This window comes from Mastomys coucha, unplaced genomic scaffold (genome assembly GCF_008632895.1).
Source record: "Mastomys coucha isolate ucsf_1 unplaced genomic scaffold, UCSF_Mcou_1 pScaffold11, whole genome shotgun sequence".
In the NCBI taxonomy this organism is placed as follows: Eukaryota; Metazoa; Chordata; class Mammalia; order Rodentia; family Muridae; genus Mastomys; species Mastomys coucha.
In genome coordinates, this window is record NW_022196893.1 from 9307316 (window position 1) to 9321504 (window position 14189).

Below are 14189 nucleotides of genomic sequence, written 5' to 3' on the forward strand. Positions count from 1 at the left end.
CGGCCTCAAGCTGCAGTGAAACTTGGCTAGGAGTCACCTCCCAGAACCCAGTGGAACACAGGGAAGGACAGAATACTCACAGCGTGCACGCGTGAGGGCGTGTATACATGCCTGTGTTACAACACCTCTCCAGTTCCAGATCTTGATACTGCCTGCCCCACTATGCACCCATTTTCCAGATGGTACATGCCAGCTCCAGTGGCCTGCAGCAGAACCTGAGCAGGGACAGGGAAGGGCAGGGGAGCACTCAGCCTGGCGCCCACCCCCAAGCACAGAGTAGATAAGAGACCACCCATACTCTGCTGCCTTCCCAGCCACCTCCCCACCCCAGCCATCCCTTTGTTTCTCCCTTGCCTCTCTAGCCCACCCCACAGGTGTTCTGGGATGACTGGACATCCTGCCACCAAGCTGTGTGACTCTAGACCAAGTCTTCACCTCTCTGGACTTTAGTGTTCTTAGATATTAACTAGATTCTGGTAGGAAACTGCCGTGGAGATGCCAATGATTGATCTCAGCTGCTCTGAGTTAAAGGGGAAAGCGTAGGCCGGGCGTGGTGGCACACGTCTTTAATCCCAGCACTTGGGAGGCAGAGGCAGGCGGATTTCTGAGTTCGAGGCCAGCCTGGTCTACAGAGTGAGTTCCAGGACAGCCAGGACTACACAGAGAAACCCTGTCTCGAAAAACCAAAAAAAAATAAAAAATAAAAAATAAAGGGGAAAGCGTAAGGTTCCGCTTGCTCTCCCATGCCTCTGTGTGTTCTCTTCAGCAGACACCTTGGAGGGGAAGTTGTTGGCAAAGCAGGCTGCCTCTGGGGAGGGAGTCTGGTCCCTGGGGGAGGGGAGGGGAGCCTCCGTATGGCACACGCTTACCTTTTAAATATTGAATGCATAAGTGCACCCGTAATTCCAGGGAATAAACAAATAAAGCACAAACGTTTACAAAGTGAAACTTTAAAAATAACACCAGTAACAGGAGGCTAGGAGGAAGGAGCCAGGTAAAGGCATCCTGTGAAAGAGACAGAGACAATGCCTACGCCCCTCACCACATTGCCTCCCAAACCCCCACCACACCTCCTCCTGCTTCCAGTGTCCCACCCTGGGGTGCAGCATCTGCCACTTCCTTGAAGGGTGACAGGATCTATGACAGGGAACAGAGTAGTACAGAGCCAGGGGCAGGGACACTGGTTCCAGGACTTGAGAGGGGATTTTCCCAGTCTACCTCCAGGGGTCTGCAGGGACAGTCCCCCGAGGACCTCAGAACCCTGCCCATTATTCAGCAGGCTCCTAGTGTACACACAATGGGTCCCATCATCACAGGAATGATCAAGGGGCCCTCTGACAGTCCTAGGCTGCTTCTCTAATCTCAGTGGCCCCTCCCTCCTACTCTCCCTTGCTGCTCGGCTGAAATATCATTAGTGCCCAGTGCTGGCCTGCCACCAGCCTGAGAGTGGCAGAGCAGGGCGTGGCAGGCAAATCCCTGCCTTAAGCATCTCAGAAATCTGGATAGGCAATACCAAGGTGAGCATGGGAGCGCTTCATGGACCCTGGAAAGCCTTCCTAAGAGGTGTGGCCGACTGTGACCAGAGAGCCTCCAGTCCACCTTCCAGGCCTCTGACTCTGATAAAGATTGTGAGTGGCCTGCTGCAAGGTCTCCAGTACTCATGGGTCTGGCCTCAATCTCAAAAAAAAAAAAAAAATCCCTCGGAGGCTGCAGAAGCAGCTACCAGTTAGGAGTGAATACTGCTCTCCCAGAGGACCTGAGTTCAATCCCTAGCATCCGTGCCAGGAGGCTCACATCCATCTATAGATAACTCCAGCTCCAGAAGACAACACTTCTAACCTCCATGGACGGCCTCACTCACACATACACACACTTAAATATATTTTTTTAATCTCTTAAATCCTTAAGTCTCAAGTCCCAAGTTTAGGTTGATACTCAGGCCTGTCACCCGGCCCTGGTGGACACATCCTTCTACTGTGCACAATTCCAGCTCCAAGATTCTGTACCCACAAGACCTCTTAAAACCTGCCTGCTGCTTTCTCAGCTTCTGGGGCTTAGGTGGTTCCTGAAGGTCCAGCCTCACCCATCCCTGCTCTCTTGTCTCGGCTGGGGCTTAGCGCCAAGGCCTTTCAAAGAGACTGTGTAATCTGCAACCCCAGTTTGGCTCCCAGCTGGAACCTGGAGACCAGAGAGACTCCTGGAGAGTAGGTGGTCAAGCCTCAGGCTGAAGGGGCCATCCAAGGACAAGGCCACACTTGGAGTGGTCAGTAGCACACAGCAGAGGACAGCCCTCGTGCTGTCCCTGGCAGCTTGAGACTGCCAGCCATGGTTTTCTTCAGGCACAGTGACCGTTTTCCTGTAGGGTTGGTGGGATAGACAAGCAGGAGACCCTGGAACACACTCTTGAGGAAAGCTGGGACTCTCCCACGTGTTAGTTCCAGATAAGGCTCTGACTGAGTCTGCGGCAGCTCCCACCAACTGTTCCCCAAGGTCCCGTGGCCTTAGACTACAGAAAGGCTGCTGTTCTGTCTGCGACCTCTCCTCGTCCTGTGTATCATTAGGTCCTGCAGCTTCATCCAGGGGCTTCCGTTTCCTGGTTCGATGTCACATGCTGCTCCTTCCTGGGCTGTGTAGATTCCCAGAAAGAACAGCTCCGTTGAGCTGCTCTCCATTGCAGCTTGGCATCCCTGTCTGGTGCTGTTCCTGGGCACAGCCAGGCTTGGTCTTCCGTCAGTCCCCACTGAAGGAACAGATCTGCAGAGGTGTCATCAAGCTTATGGCAGGACCTGCTTGTGACTGGACAGACACACATTCCTGTGTCGAATGACAAAAGGTCTTATTAGAAAGTCCCAGGGCAAAAAAAAAAAAAAAAAAAAAAAAAAAAAAAAAAAAAAAAAACCTTCCCTCCTCCCCTGGTCAGATGCCTGACTTGTTTGGTCCCTCGGCTCACACTGCCTGCACAGTGGAAGCTTTCTCATGTCCTAGTTATATATACACACACACACACACACACACACACACACACACACACACACACATGGGCACACTCAGAGCCTCAGAGGTCCAAACATGGGGGTGGCGTAGGTGGTGTCAGGCAGTGGAGGTCACCTGCAGGCCAGGGCCATATCAGATTCCTTTTTGCCTGAGGTATCCCCTTGGGCCATGTTTCTAACTACCAGCCTGTCCCCTCCCTTAACCGCATAGCCCAGGAGAAGTGATGTCAGCATCGCCTGGGGCAACCCTCAGGGCCTGCTCCTAGGGTCAGCCTCAGGGAAAGAGACATTGGGACCAGCAAAAAGCTGTGACCATCCTGGCACCTGCCACCAGAAGAGGGCTGAGTGACTTCGCCCAATGTCTGTGTTGGGCTTTTCGTATCAGCTGAGGCTCGGAGCACCCCCACACACAGCTTCTGTCCCTTCTCAGCAAGATAGGGGCATGGCAGGGGTACAAGGGAGCAGTAGGGCGCATGGAGGACATTCAGAGTAGGGGAACGTCAGTCTCTCTGTGCCTCAGTTTACTCATCTGTTAAGAGGTCATTGGAACGTTCTCAGTGAACTAAGCCAGGCACCAAAGGACAGAGTCTGTGGATCTCCTTAGGGAAGGGGTTGCTGTGGTTGTTTTGGATTGAGTGCAGGACTTGGCTGGTAGTCAAGGACGTATCCAGAAATGTTTGCAAGTGGCAATACAGTAAATGCATGCCATAAAAAAGCAGAAGAGGGGACTTTTATATGTCATACACACACACACACACAAGCACACTCTTCTGCCCTTCCAGATGTCTCCAGCAAAAAGGTCCTAGATACACACAGTATAGCAAAAGTTATATTAGATCCTGCTCAGAGTCATCAGTGTTCACACTCTAAATTCCTAAGCCTGTCTTCCCCAAGGCTGCTCACCTGTGACAGATCCTCGCTGAAGGCCAGGTCCAGTCTCTGACAGATGACTCTGATGCAAGGGCCAGGATCCTCGAGGAGACGCTCCAGCCCCAGGGCTGGTCAAGGAAGGTCTCATCTCTTCAGAGGTGCAGAGCCGAGCCTTGCTCTTGATCTCTGCTGAGATACTATCCAGTAGGTGTCCTGGGGTTCTAGGACCATGTCTGGTTATCCTGAGTGATGTCACTGAGTTCTGGTTATCAGATACAGCTTTGGGTGCTGTGGGGATCCTGACAAAGCTCTTTTTACATGTCTAAAAGACATTTTCACTCATTGCTGAGGGTTGGCTGGTCACTTGCCACATTAGAGAAGAATAGGCGGGGCTTGAGGGTTGGTTGGAGTGCAAAGGTCAACCTTGGCCTTCCTTTCTGTTTGGGTACAAGTGGGACACTGAGTTGAGAGCCTGGACCCAGTGTGATTCCAGAGAGGTGTTGGAAGTCCTTGCCCCTTCTCTTCCTCCCCACACTCCATCTTGCGGTCAACCTACAAAGCTCCTCCCCTCCCTCAGGAGACTGTCCTCAAGGAGGCCATGTGCTCAAATGGTTGTCAGCAGGTATGCAAGACCCTGAGGGCCAGAACCATAGGTGTGAACCTGAGTTATGGCAAGGGGACATGGCCACAGTCACTAGGCTGGAGGATACATCAGCGGGAAGCTAGTCCATTGGGAGAGGGAGAAAGCAAGAGACAGACACATGAAGAGAGCCAGAGAGAAGAGGATGTCAGGGAGAGACCCCCAGTGAAGCTGGGGGTCACAGCGCCAGTGGTGGAAGCAGGGCACTGGGGTTCATATGACTGTGGAGAGAGGCTGGAAACTGAGGCCTTGAAGGTCTGGGTTCTCTACAGATGCTCTGGCTGCTCAGTTTGAGCTTGGAGATCCCTAAAAGCCTAAGGGGATTCGGCCCCTCCTGCCCTGTGACATCCATATTGTATTGCTGTCCAGGACAGTGGCAGGTTGTCATGGTACCGGGTTTCCATCTCTGCCCATCCTGGATAGTGCCATGAACGCCCAGAGCCAGGGAGACTTCAGCACCAGGAGGCTCTCTTTGTCCTATATACGCATAGCCTGCGTCCATGGGACCCAACTAAATGAAAAGATCCAAAGGTTTGCCACTGACTCCAGCTAGGTCCATGGCCAAGTCAACTTCTCGCTCTGAGTTATATTTCCAATGTGGATGATTCTGTCTCTGATAGTTTTGCTAAGGATAACCCAATCAGGAGATGATCCTGGGCTATTTAGGCAGGAAAACATCAAGCAACCATCCCTCTCCCTTTGCTGAGCTGAGCTCTGCACGGCGGCGGCGCCCAGCGCTGATGCAGAGGCCAGGGGAGCGCATTTCTTTGATAGCCTTCAGTCCTCTGCTACTCTGAACCCTGCCTTTCCCCATCTGAAAAATGTGTTAGTGAAGACAGAGCCATTCCCTCAGAATAAGGAAGAGGCACAAAAATCTGGAAAACATCCGCCCACCCCCTCCCTCTAGGCCTGAGTTTGTGCCAGGCCTAGGCCCTACCATTTACCTACGAGATAGCCTATCCAAAGGTCTCACCTCCAGCACTCTTCACACTTCTCACTCATGATAGGGTGAGGACTTGGGTCCCCAGAGGCTGGCCCAACCTGCTGAGAGCCCCATGCTAAGGAGGCAGAGAGACAAGGAGAAAAACTTATTCTCGCCCATCCATCCTCAGCTCAAACCCTTCCGTGGCTCCCTGCTGTCCAGCCGAGGATCCCTTCCCTCCCCAGCGTTTTTTCCAGGCACTGCAGCCAGGCCTGTCATCCTACACCCTCAAAGCATCCTGAAGGATGAGGAAGGAGGTGCTTTCCAGGTAGCTAGCTGGTGATAAAGAGGGTGAACCCCCCCATACATCTGTTGACTGTGACAGTCCCTCCAGTCCCCATTCCCAGAGCCACTGGGTTTTTTTCCACTTCGATCTACTTGGACGCCTCCAGGGCCAGGGAGCCACTGGACTTCAGTGTTGATTTGTCACAGGAGATTATTGGCAGCTGGGTCTGTCACCTGCTCAAGGAAAGGAAAATGAACCTCTCATTGGAGCAGCCCTCCAGGGTTCTGTGAGCCAGGGGTGGGGGATGGAAGATAGAGAGATGGGAAGACACAAAGACAGGGAGGTGGGAAGGAGGGAGGCACAGTACCCAGCTAGCCTGTGCCAGCACATCCCAGAGAGATCTGGGGTTCCCATGTAGGAGGGAGACTGACTCCCTGAGAGTAACTAGAGGTCCCACAGTTAGGAGGCAGTGTCTAGGTAATGGGCTCCATTTTCTATTAGTGCTGCAATCTCAGGGCTCGTCACAGAAGCTTAAAGCAGTGACAGATAGCCCAAGACTGTGCCCATTTCACAGACAAGTAGACTGAATCCACCAAGAGCAGGGACTTGAGGCCACAGAGCAATAGAGACTAAGCTTGTTCTGCTGCCCCTCTGGTGTCCTCCCTTCCTGTCCAGTGATTCCCTGGGGGTGGAGAGGATGGGGGAGTCCCCAGTCCTAAGAGTCTGTCACACCTTATGCTGCCTTCTCCCGATGCTTGGCTCTAGAATCCCAGCTCTGACCTGCTAAGTACTGGGCAGTCTGCTCCCCTGAGCCCCAGTTCCCCACAGTTCCTCACAGGGTGAGCTCATTTCCTGCTTCCTCATTGCCTAGTATGCTGTGAGAGAAAAGGCAGGCTTCCCATCCCCATTCCAGGCCACCTCCAATGTTCTGTTCTGCCTCTTTCAGCCGGGCCCCTAAGGTCCTGTTTCCGAAGCATCCACATCTGTCTCCACCTTGGCCAACTTCCCCTGCCACCTCCTGCTGCCACCCCTGCCACCGCCACTGCACTGCACACGCGTCTAGCTGTCTTGCTCCCTCCCAAGTGCTCGACGCTCAGCTGAGCAGTATTCAACACCCACGGCTGCCAGCCAGAGCTGAGCCAGGCAGGGAACACTAGAGGCCTCCACAATTGCTCCCCCTGGCTCAAAAGCTGCCAGCCACAGCCCCCCAGGGTCACTCTTTCCGGCCCAGGTACCCCACTTCCAGCTGTCCTAGACCCCAACCTGCCCTGGCCTTTTTTTTTTCTCTCCAACCTATTCCTAGGGCTGTCCAACAGCAGCAGCAGCAGCAGCAGCAGCAGCACCACTGTTGAGCAGTGAGGGAGGGGCCAGCAGTGTGGACCTCCCGCCTGACCAGGCTGAGAGTGTTCAACTCCTACAATACATCAATACAGCAGTGACCAAGCCAACCCCCTCCACAGCACCCCACACACGCACTCTTCAGGAACATGGAAATGTTGTTGAAAGCACACAGGAAGGAGAGGAAGACACACAGGATGCTGGGAAGTCCTCCTGAGAGCTCACTTCTAACACCCCTTGTCTCCCAGAGTCCCCCATCACCTCTGCACCCACTGTGGCTACACGGTCACTGTGCCTCTTCCAGAGAGCGCTCCTGATGCCTCCCCCACCTTCCAGGAAAAAACAGTACCTGCCCTGCCCTGGCCGCCCCCAACCAAGCCTTCTGTCCCTTCCCCATTCCCCCTCCTACCTTCTTCCTCTCATTTCTCTTTGGAATCGCTTCACCCAAAGTTCATTTTGAAAGAAATCGATTTCCAAGCTCTCGGAGATGCAATTTGGTTTTTCATTTTGAAGATATGACGGTTAAGGAAAAGTTTGGAGACTTAATCACCGTGGAAGGCCTGGGAAATAAAGGCTCCTCTGCCCCCAGTCCTGGTGATAGGCAGCAGGCATCTCTTGCTTGGACAGCAGAACAGGTAGGTAAGGCAACTGCAGCCGTGTGATGCGCACAAGCACACTGTACACTCACACAGCTACAAATGTATACACCATGCATCCATATGCAATGTATACACACGCTCTCACACAACCACATACAACTATATACACTTACATACATGTATGCACACTCATGCACTCAACCACACATGCACATGATATGCACACATATGCATACACACATATGCACACAAACATGCATACCTGCTTATTCACACAATGGCACAGGTGTCACACACGCTCACACGTGAACACATCCATGTACACCCATCCACAACCACAGCACATACATATATGTGTATCTATACCACATACCATACACAACCACATACATGCACATACATATGTAAACACAGGTATGCACACACATGTGCATACACATAGCCCTTACTCAGTACAACTCCCTGTGCCAGCCCCCCTCAGCAGTCCTGACAGGGGCCTGTAAGAAAGCTCCCTCCGTCCCTAGCTGACCCTGCCTCCCATCTCCACTGTCTCTCTCCTGGGCCAATCCTCATTGTTTCTAGGCCCATTATTCCAAAGGGCCTTCCTAGACTGGACACAGCCAGGACTCAAGATCCAGCACTGTTACCCTCGTAAGGACACTCATAGGCTACCTGAGGCTGGCTGGCTACCACGGTGATCACTTGCAAACCATGGCCACAGTAGCCCACATTTCTTGCAGCAAAAGCACATGTGCATTTAACATCATTCCCCTGGCTGCTGTGGTAAAACGAGCAGCTGCTGGGCCTAGCCGGAGTCTGGCACCATGGTCTTCCATGAATTTTCCCCTGGGAAAATGTTATTTGACCCTCTAAGGCAGGAGCCCACAGTTCCTGGATCATGGAGCCACAAGGGGCCCTGAACCCAACTCAGTGCAACCTCCAGCCAACATTTGCACACACCCGGTGCTAGGGAGCTCACCTCCACCCACTTATCTGATCTCTCATGAAGCTGGAGTACCTCTCTACACTGAACACAATGCTGGCTTCAGGGCTTCTCCTGCACTGGTGCCATGGCCTGGGACTCTTCTGCCAGCCACTCTTAGACTCAAGTTCGTCAGAGTGCCATCCCAGGTCTCTGACCAAGTAGTTAGCACTTTGTCGAGATTAAGAAGTCACAGACACCTGTGCATGAGACACGTAGCCTCAGACAGGGAAGGATGTGGGGCTGGGAGTGACAGGTAAGGATGCCATAGGCCCTTCCGTGACTGCCCTCACCAACATTTCTATGTTCAGGGAATGTTGGGGGGAAGACGGGTATGGTAGCAGGAATAGGGGACAGTGCCCTGTGTCAAAGGTGCAGAAGTGGGCACAGTGCTTGCTGAGACCAGAGAGGAGAGAAGCAGCAGCTGGGTAGCATGGGCACTGGATATAGGAACTCTCCCCCTCACTTTCTCCAAGCTGGTCAGACCCATGTTCTGTTCAGTGGGTCGGACACCCTGACCAGCATAGACTCTGCCACAGCTCCCGTGCTCTGGGTGGCTCTCCTAGGCTCTGGATGAAAGATGTGTCTGAGGTCCTGAGCAGAAGCAGGGGGATGGCATGAAAGTTGACCGAATCCTGCCTCCAGGGCAACCTGTGAGCAGAAGAGCCCAGGAGTGGATGTCCTAGCGTGGGACAGCACCACATTTTCTTCGTGGGGTGGCTATGAACAGAAGCCTGAGGGACTGGGGAGGCCAACCAGGTGGTCATTGATATGGCTCCTAAAGACCTGGCTCACTCTCGGCTACCTCTTTTCTTCTCAGCATGTGGTGTGTGCTGTAAGGGTCACATCATGACACCTCGGGGTGCTCCAGGGTCTTGGCCCTGCAGCTTCAACACACAGAAGACGTGAACCCTAGGATGGAGGATGCAGGGCACGCACCCCAGCTCTGCTCTTTGCTCTTTAGCCAGACTCCAGTAAAGGACTGCGAGGCTCAGGACAGACTGGCACTGGTGGACCTCTGGCCTGCCCAACTCTCTCCCCCCAGGTACAGTTGGAGGGAAGATGCCAGAACACGTGGTGTTACCCCCAGGGACCAGCCAGGTCCTTGACCCAGATTCCTTGATTCTGCCCCAGTTTGGGGCTACTGCATTGGCAGGGCCAAATCCGGCCTACTTCTCCAGAAGGCTTAGAGATTCCTGGGAGGATCCCCGGGCCCTGCCCACTCCCATATCCAGTCTCCTCCCCATACTGAACTCACACAAGGGGCCATCAGCTTGGTACAGGATGAGTTCAGCACAAAGAACCTTCCCCTTTGGATAGCTGGCATGGGTTACCTCCAAGGGCACAGAAGTCAACCACTCTGTTTTTTAGACTCCACTCCCACCACCAACCTGGTGCTCACCTGCCCCACCCCACCACAAGCCTCCTGCCTGAGCCTAAGCCTCCAGCCCAGAACATTCCTTTGCATTTTGTCGTCAGATCCAGCGGTGGCCAGGAGGTGGAGTCTGAGTTATTCGTATGCTTTCAAATAGTTTCCCTAGATAGGTCAGGCTGGTTTTGAACTTACTTCCCATGGTCCTCTTGCCTCTGTCTCTGAAGGGCCAGGCCCTAGGCTGTGTGCAGGCTCAGTGAGCACTCTGCCTTGGAGCCACACTCCCAATCCCAGGCTAGATCTTGAAATTCTTGTTTCCCCCTCCTCTTCCCCAGCCACCATGCCCCATGTTTTAAGTAGGGGATTGAGAAGGCCTGACATTTTAAGTAGGGGATTGAGGAGGCCAAGCACAAGGTCTCACACTATATCTTAGGCTGGCCTTTTAACTCATAGCAATTCTCCTGTCTCAACCTCCAGAAGGGTTACACATGAGGCATCACACAGTAATTCATTCAAAACTCACATCTGAGAGCACAGGTCCTAGGCTGGCACACGCCTTTAATCTCAGCACTCAGGAGGCTGAGTTGGGAGGAGCTTGGTGGCTATGTAGCCAACCTGAGCTACACAGTGAGACCCTTAGGTCTGGGTACGTAGAGAAATAAAGAGGCTGCCACAGAGGGGTTTGTCTCCTGAAAACCGCAGGTTTGCTAGGTGCATCTCTGGGGCCCTGGGAGACACCAAGAGTCGCTGAGCTCAAAGACAGTGCTCACCACAGGCCCACAGGCAGCATCTGCTGAGTCAGAGGGACAAGGGTGAAGGCTGCCTGGGCTGTGGACTATGGACTGAGAGACCCGCTCTTGGGGCAGATGCAGCATCTAGAGGCGCCCTTGACAGTGAAGGGTCATCTAACCTCAACTGGTAGGAACATGGGCCTTGGGGACAGAGGTGGAGGGAGACCCAAAGTGACAGTAATATCTCTCCGTGAGCAAAGCAGGACTAAGCTTATAGGCTTTGGGTCCTAGGCATTAGTTACTTCTCTGTCTCCTGATTTCCCAGTCTGGATGAGGTCCCTTCTGTCATCAAGCATGCTTTACAGAGTGCCCAGTGGCTACTACAAGGGACACAGAGGCATAGGTTTTGTTCTGAGCCCTGAGGGCTGGGAGAAGTTCCTCTAAGAAGAATCTTGAGCAGACCCAGGGCCTTCCTCCTTCCTCCCCCCAACCCCCACTTCCCATCTCAGCTCCCTCCCTGGGCTACCTGCCAGCCCCTTCCCACCTCCTGGGCCCTGAGCCCCAGTAGGGCTGAGTGTGTGATAACACAGCCCCCGATCCTATCATTAGTGTTAATGACTCCAGTCAGCACCACGGGTGGGAGGCTGGGTAGGGGGTGAGACCCAGCCCACCCCAACTGCACAGACAGTATCAGAAATGGCAGATTCTGGCTGAGGGGGGATGGTTCAGTCGAAAGTGCTTGCTGTGCAAGCCAGCATCCATCCGAGTCAGGAGCAGAGCACCTCATGCCTGTTATCCCAGAGTGGAGACATGGAGGCAGGAGGATGCCCTGCGCTTACCGGTCAGCCAATGGTCAGCTGATTAGTGGGTTTCGGATTCAGTGAGAGGCCCTGACTCAAAAAAAAAAATGCGAAGATGGGCTGGAGAGATGGCTCAGGGTTAAGAATATATACTGTTCTTGTAGAAGGCCTGAGTTTGGCCCCCAGGACCCATGCTGATATCTCACTGCTGTAACTTCAGATCCAGGGGTCTAACACACTCTTCTGGTTTCCTTTGGCATCTTTATCTGTACACACACACACACACACACACACACACACACACAGAGAGAGAGAGAGAGAGAGAGAGAGAGACAGAGAGACAGAGAGACAGAGACAGAGAGACAGAGAGACAGAGAGAGAAAGACAGAGACAGAGACAGAGAGAGAAAGTCAGAGAGAGAGAGTTAAAAATAAAAATCTTTTTAAACAATTTAATCTGAAGAGCCAGCAAGATGGCTTGGCACGTAAAGGCACTTGCTGCCAACCCTGGTGATCAGAGTTTCAGCCGAGGGACCCACGAGGGACCCACGTGGTGAGAACTGATTCCCACAGGCTGGCTTCTGACCTTCACACTCATGCAGCAAACAAGCAAACAGCAAACAAGCAAAGATTTATTTTACTTTTTCCACACACACACACAAAAAAAACTCACAGCATTTTTAAAAATGTGTATGGTATTTTCCTTGTATGTACGTCTGTGTACCACCCAAGCTCGGTGGAGGCCAGAAGAGGGTGTCAGACCCCCTAGAACTGGAGTTACAAATGGCTGTGAGCTGCCACACGGGTTCTGGGAGTCAAGCCCTCTGCAAGAGCAGCCAGTGCTCTTCACCGCTGAGCCATCTCTCCAGTCCCCGGAATGTGTGTTCTTAATCAGCCGCACCATCTCCCTAGCCCACTTTTTAAAAATAAAGCAGTGAGACAGACATTCAGGAAAACATCTGATATCAACCTCTAGCCTCCATTAGCGCACACACAACACACACGCATGCACACACATTAATATGTCAGTTGCCCCTGCTCTGTGCCCCTGTGGGTACAGAATGAAGGGAAGCAAACAAAGGTTGCCTAGGTTCTGTCTCTTGACCAGGAAGCTCTTTCCATGCCTTTTCCCCCTCCCCTGTAGCCCTCCTCTGTCTCTTCCCTCTTTGCTCTCATCCCTGGCCTAGAATCAGGAAACACAGCTCTTCCCTCTGATTCCTCGACTGTGTGTCCCCAAGGAAACCACCGAATCTCTCTGGGTCTGTGTTCTTGTCTAAAGGAGCAGTGGCTCTTCTTGGTCCTTGCCAGGTCTCCCCATTGCAGCCACCCCCATCCAGCCTCTGGTGCTCACCTCCCGGTCTCCTCCCCTCCCCTTCTCTTCCCGCCCCCTTTCTCTCTTCCCCATCCCTTTCCTTCCCCGTTCTTCTCCCATCCCCTCATCCTCCCTCCCTCTCTCCCTCCTCACCTTCTCTTTCACTCCTCCACTTTTCCCGTCCTCCTACCTCCTCCTGCCCCTGTCCCAACTCCAGCAGCCCCCTATCCCTGTCAATTAGCTGGCCCTGGCAGCAGGCGCTGAAAGCCAGCTAGAGCACCCAGCTGGAAAATTGGGTGTCAGAGCAGTCAGGAATACTAATGCCCCACCCCGTTGCCTGGGCTGTGGTCTCTTCCAGAGGCAAGTGGATGCTGATGCTGGCCAGCACCCTCCTGCTCCTCCTCCTCCTCCTCCTCCTCTTTTATCTTCTTCCCCAACTCTGCCCAGGGACAAGTGCTGCCCACCCCAGCTCCTCAGCTCCTCCTTGAACCCGTCAGCCAGGCTCTCTCTGGGGTCTCATTGGGTGCCTGGGCCTTCCAGCCCTGTTCTGGTGGCTGCCCAACCACTTGATTATCTTCAGATCTTCTGCTCTCCACATCCTCAGGTCTCCCTCTCTCTCCTCCTCCCTCCCTCCCTCCCTCTGGTCAACAGTAGCCATTCCTTGGTCCATCTGGTACATGGCCAAAGTCAGCCAGCATTTCTACTCTAGGGGCATCTTGGTGTGATTTCTATTGCTGTGATAACCACCATGACCAAAAAGAACTTGGGGTTTTTTTTTGGGAAAGTGTTTTTATGTCCTGATCACAGTCCGTCACTGAGGGACATTGGGCAGGAACTCAAGGCAGGAACCTGAAGGCAGTCACTGATGCAGAGGCCATGGAGGGGTGCTGCTTACTGGCTTGCTCCTCATAGCTCCCTTAGCCTGCTTTCTTAGAGAACCCAGGACTACCTGACCAGGAGTGTCACCATCCAGAGTGACGTGGACCCTCTCACAGAAATCACTAATCAACTGAATGGCCTACAAGCTCCCCTATGGGCCAATATGATAGAGGGTGGAGAGAATTCCTCAGCTGTGGTTCCCGCTTCCTAGATGACTCTAGCCTGTGTACACAAACACAAATAGGCAGGTCTAAACAATACTTACAGGCACGGGCCCTCGGATGGCTTCACTGCGTAGATGGTCACCCAATGCCAGTGGGTCTTATAGGTCCCCAGGTCTTGGCTAGCATCCCTCCGAACAATGCCCTGGACTGCCTAGCCCCAACCCCTGGAAACGGAAAGCTGCCATGTTTACCCAAGCCCCTTACCACCTAATCCCACTTCAAGAGTCCAGAACAGGCAGGAC

The 14189-nt window shown here is 53.3% G+C and overlaps 1 long non-coding RNA gene across 1 annotated transcript; it reads right to left on the minus strand.

Annotated features, from left to right (window-relative positions):
* Window positions 1-1866: 1866 nt before the first annotated feature.
* On the minus strand, window positions 1867-11891 carry LOC116075534. The gene is made up of 2 exons (XR_004112570.1): window positions 3897-11891; window positions 1867-2814 (listed from the first exon to the last, which is right to left on the minus strand). It is a non-coding gene; the product is annotated as an uncharacterized LOC116075534 (long non-coding RNA).
* Window positions 11892-14189: the final 2298 nt, after the last annotated feature.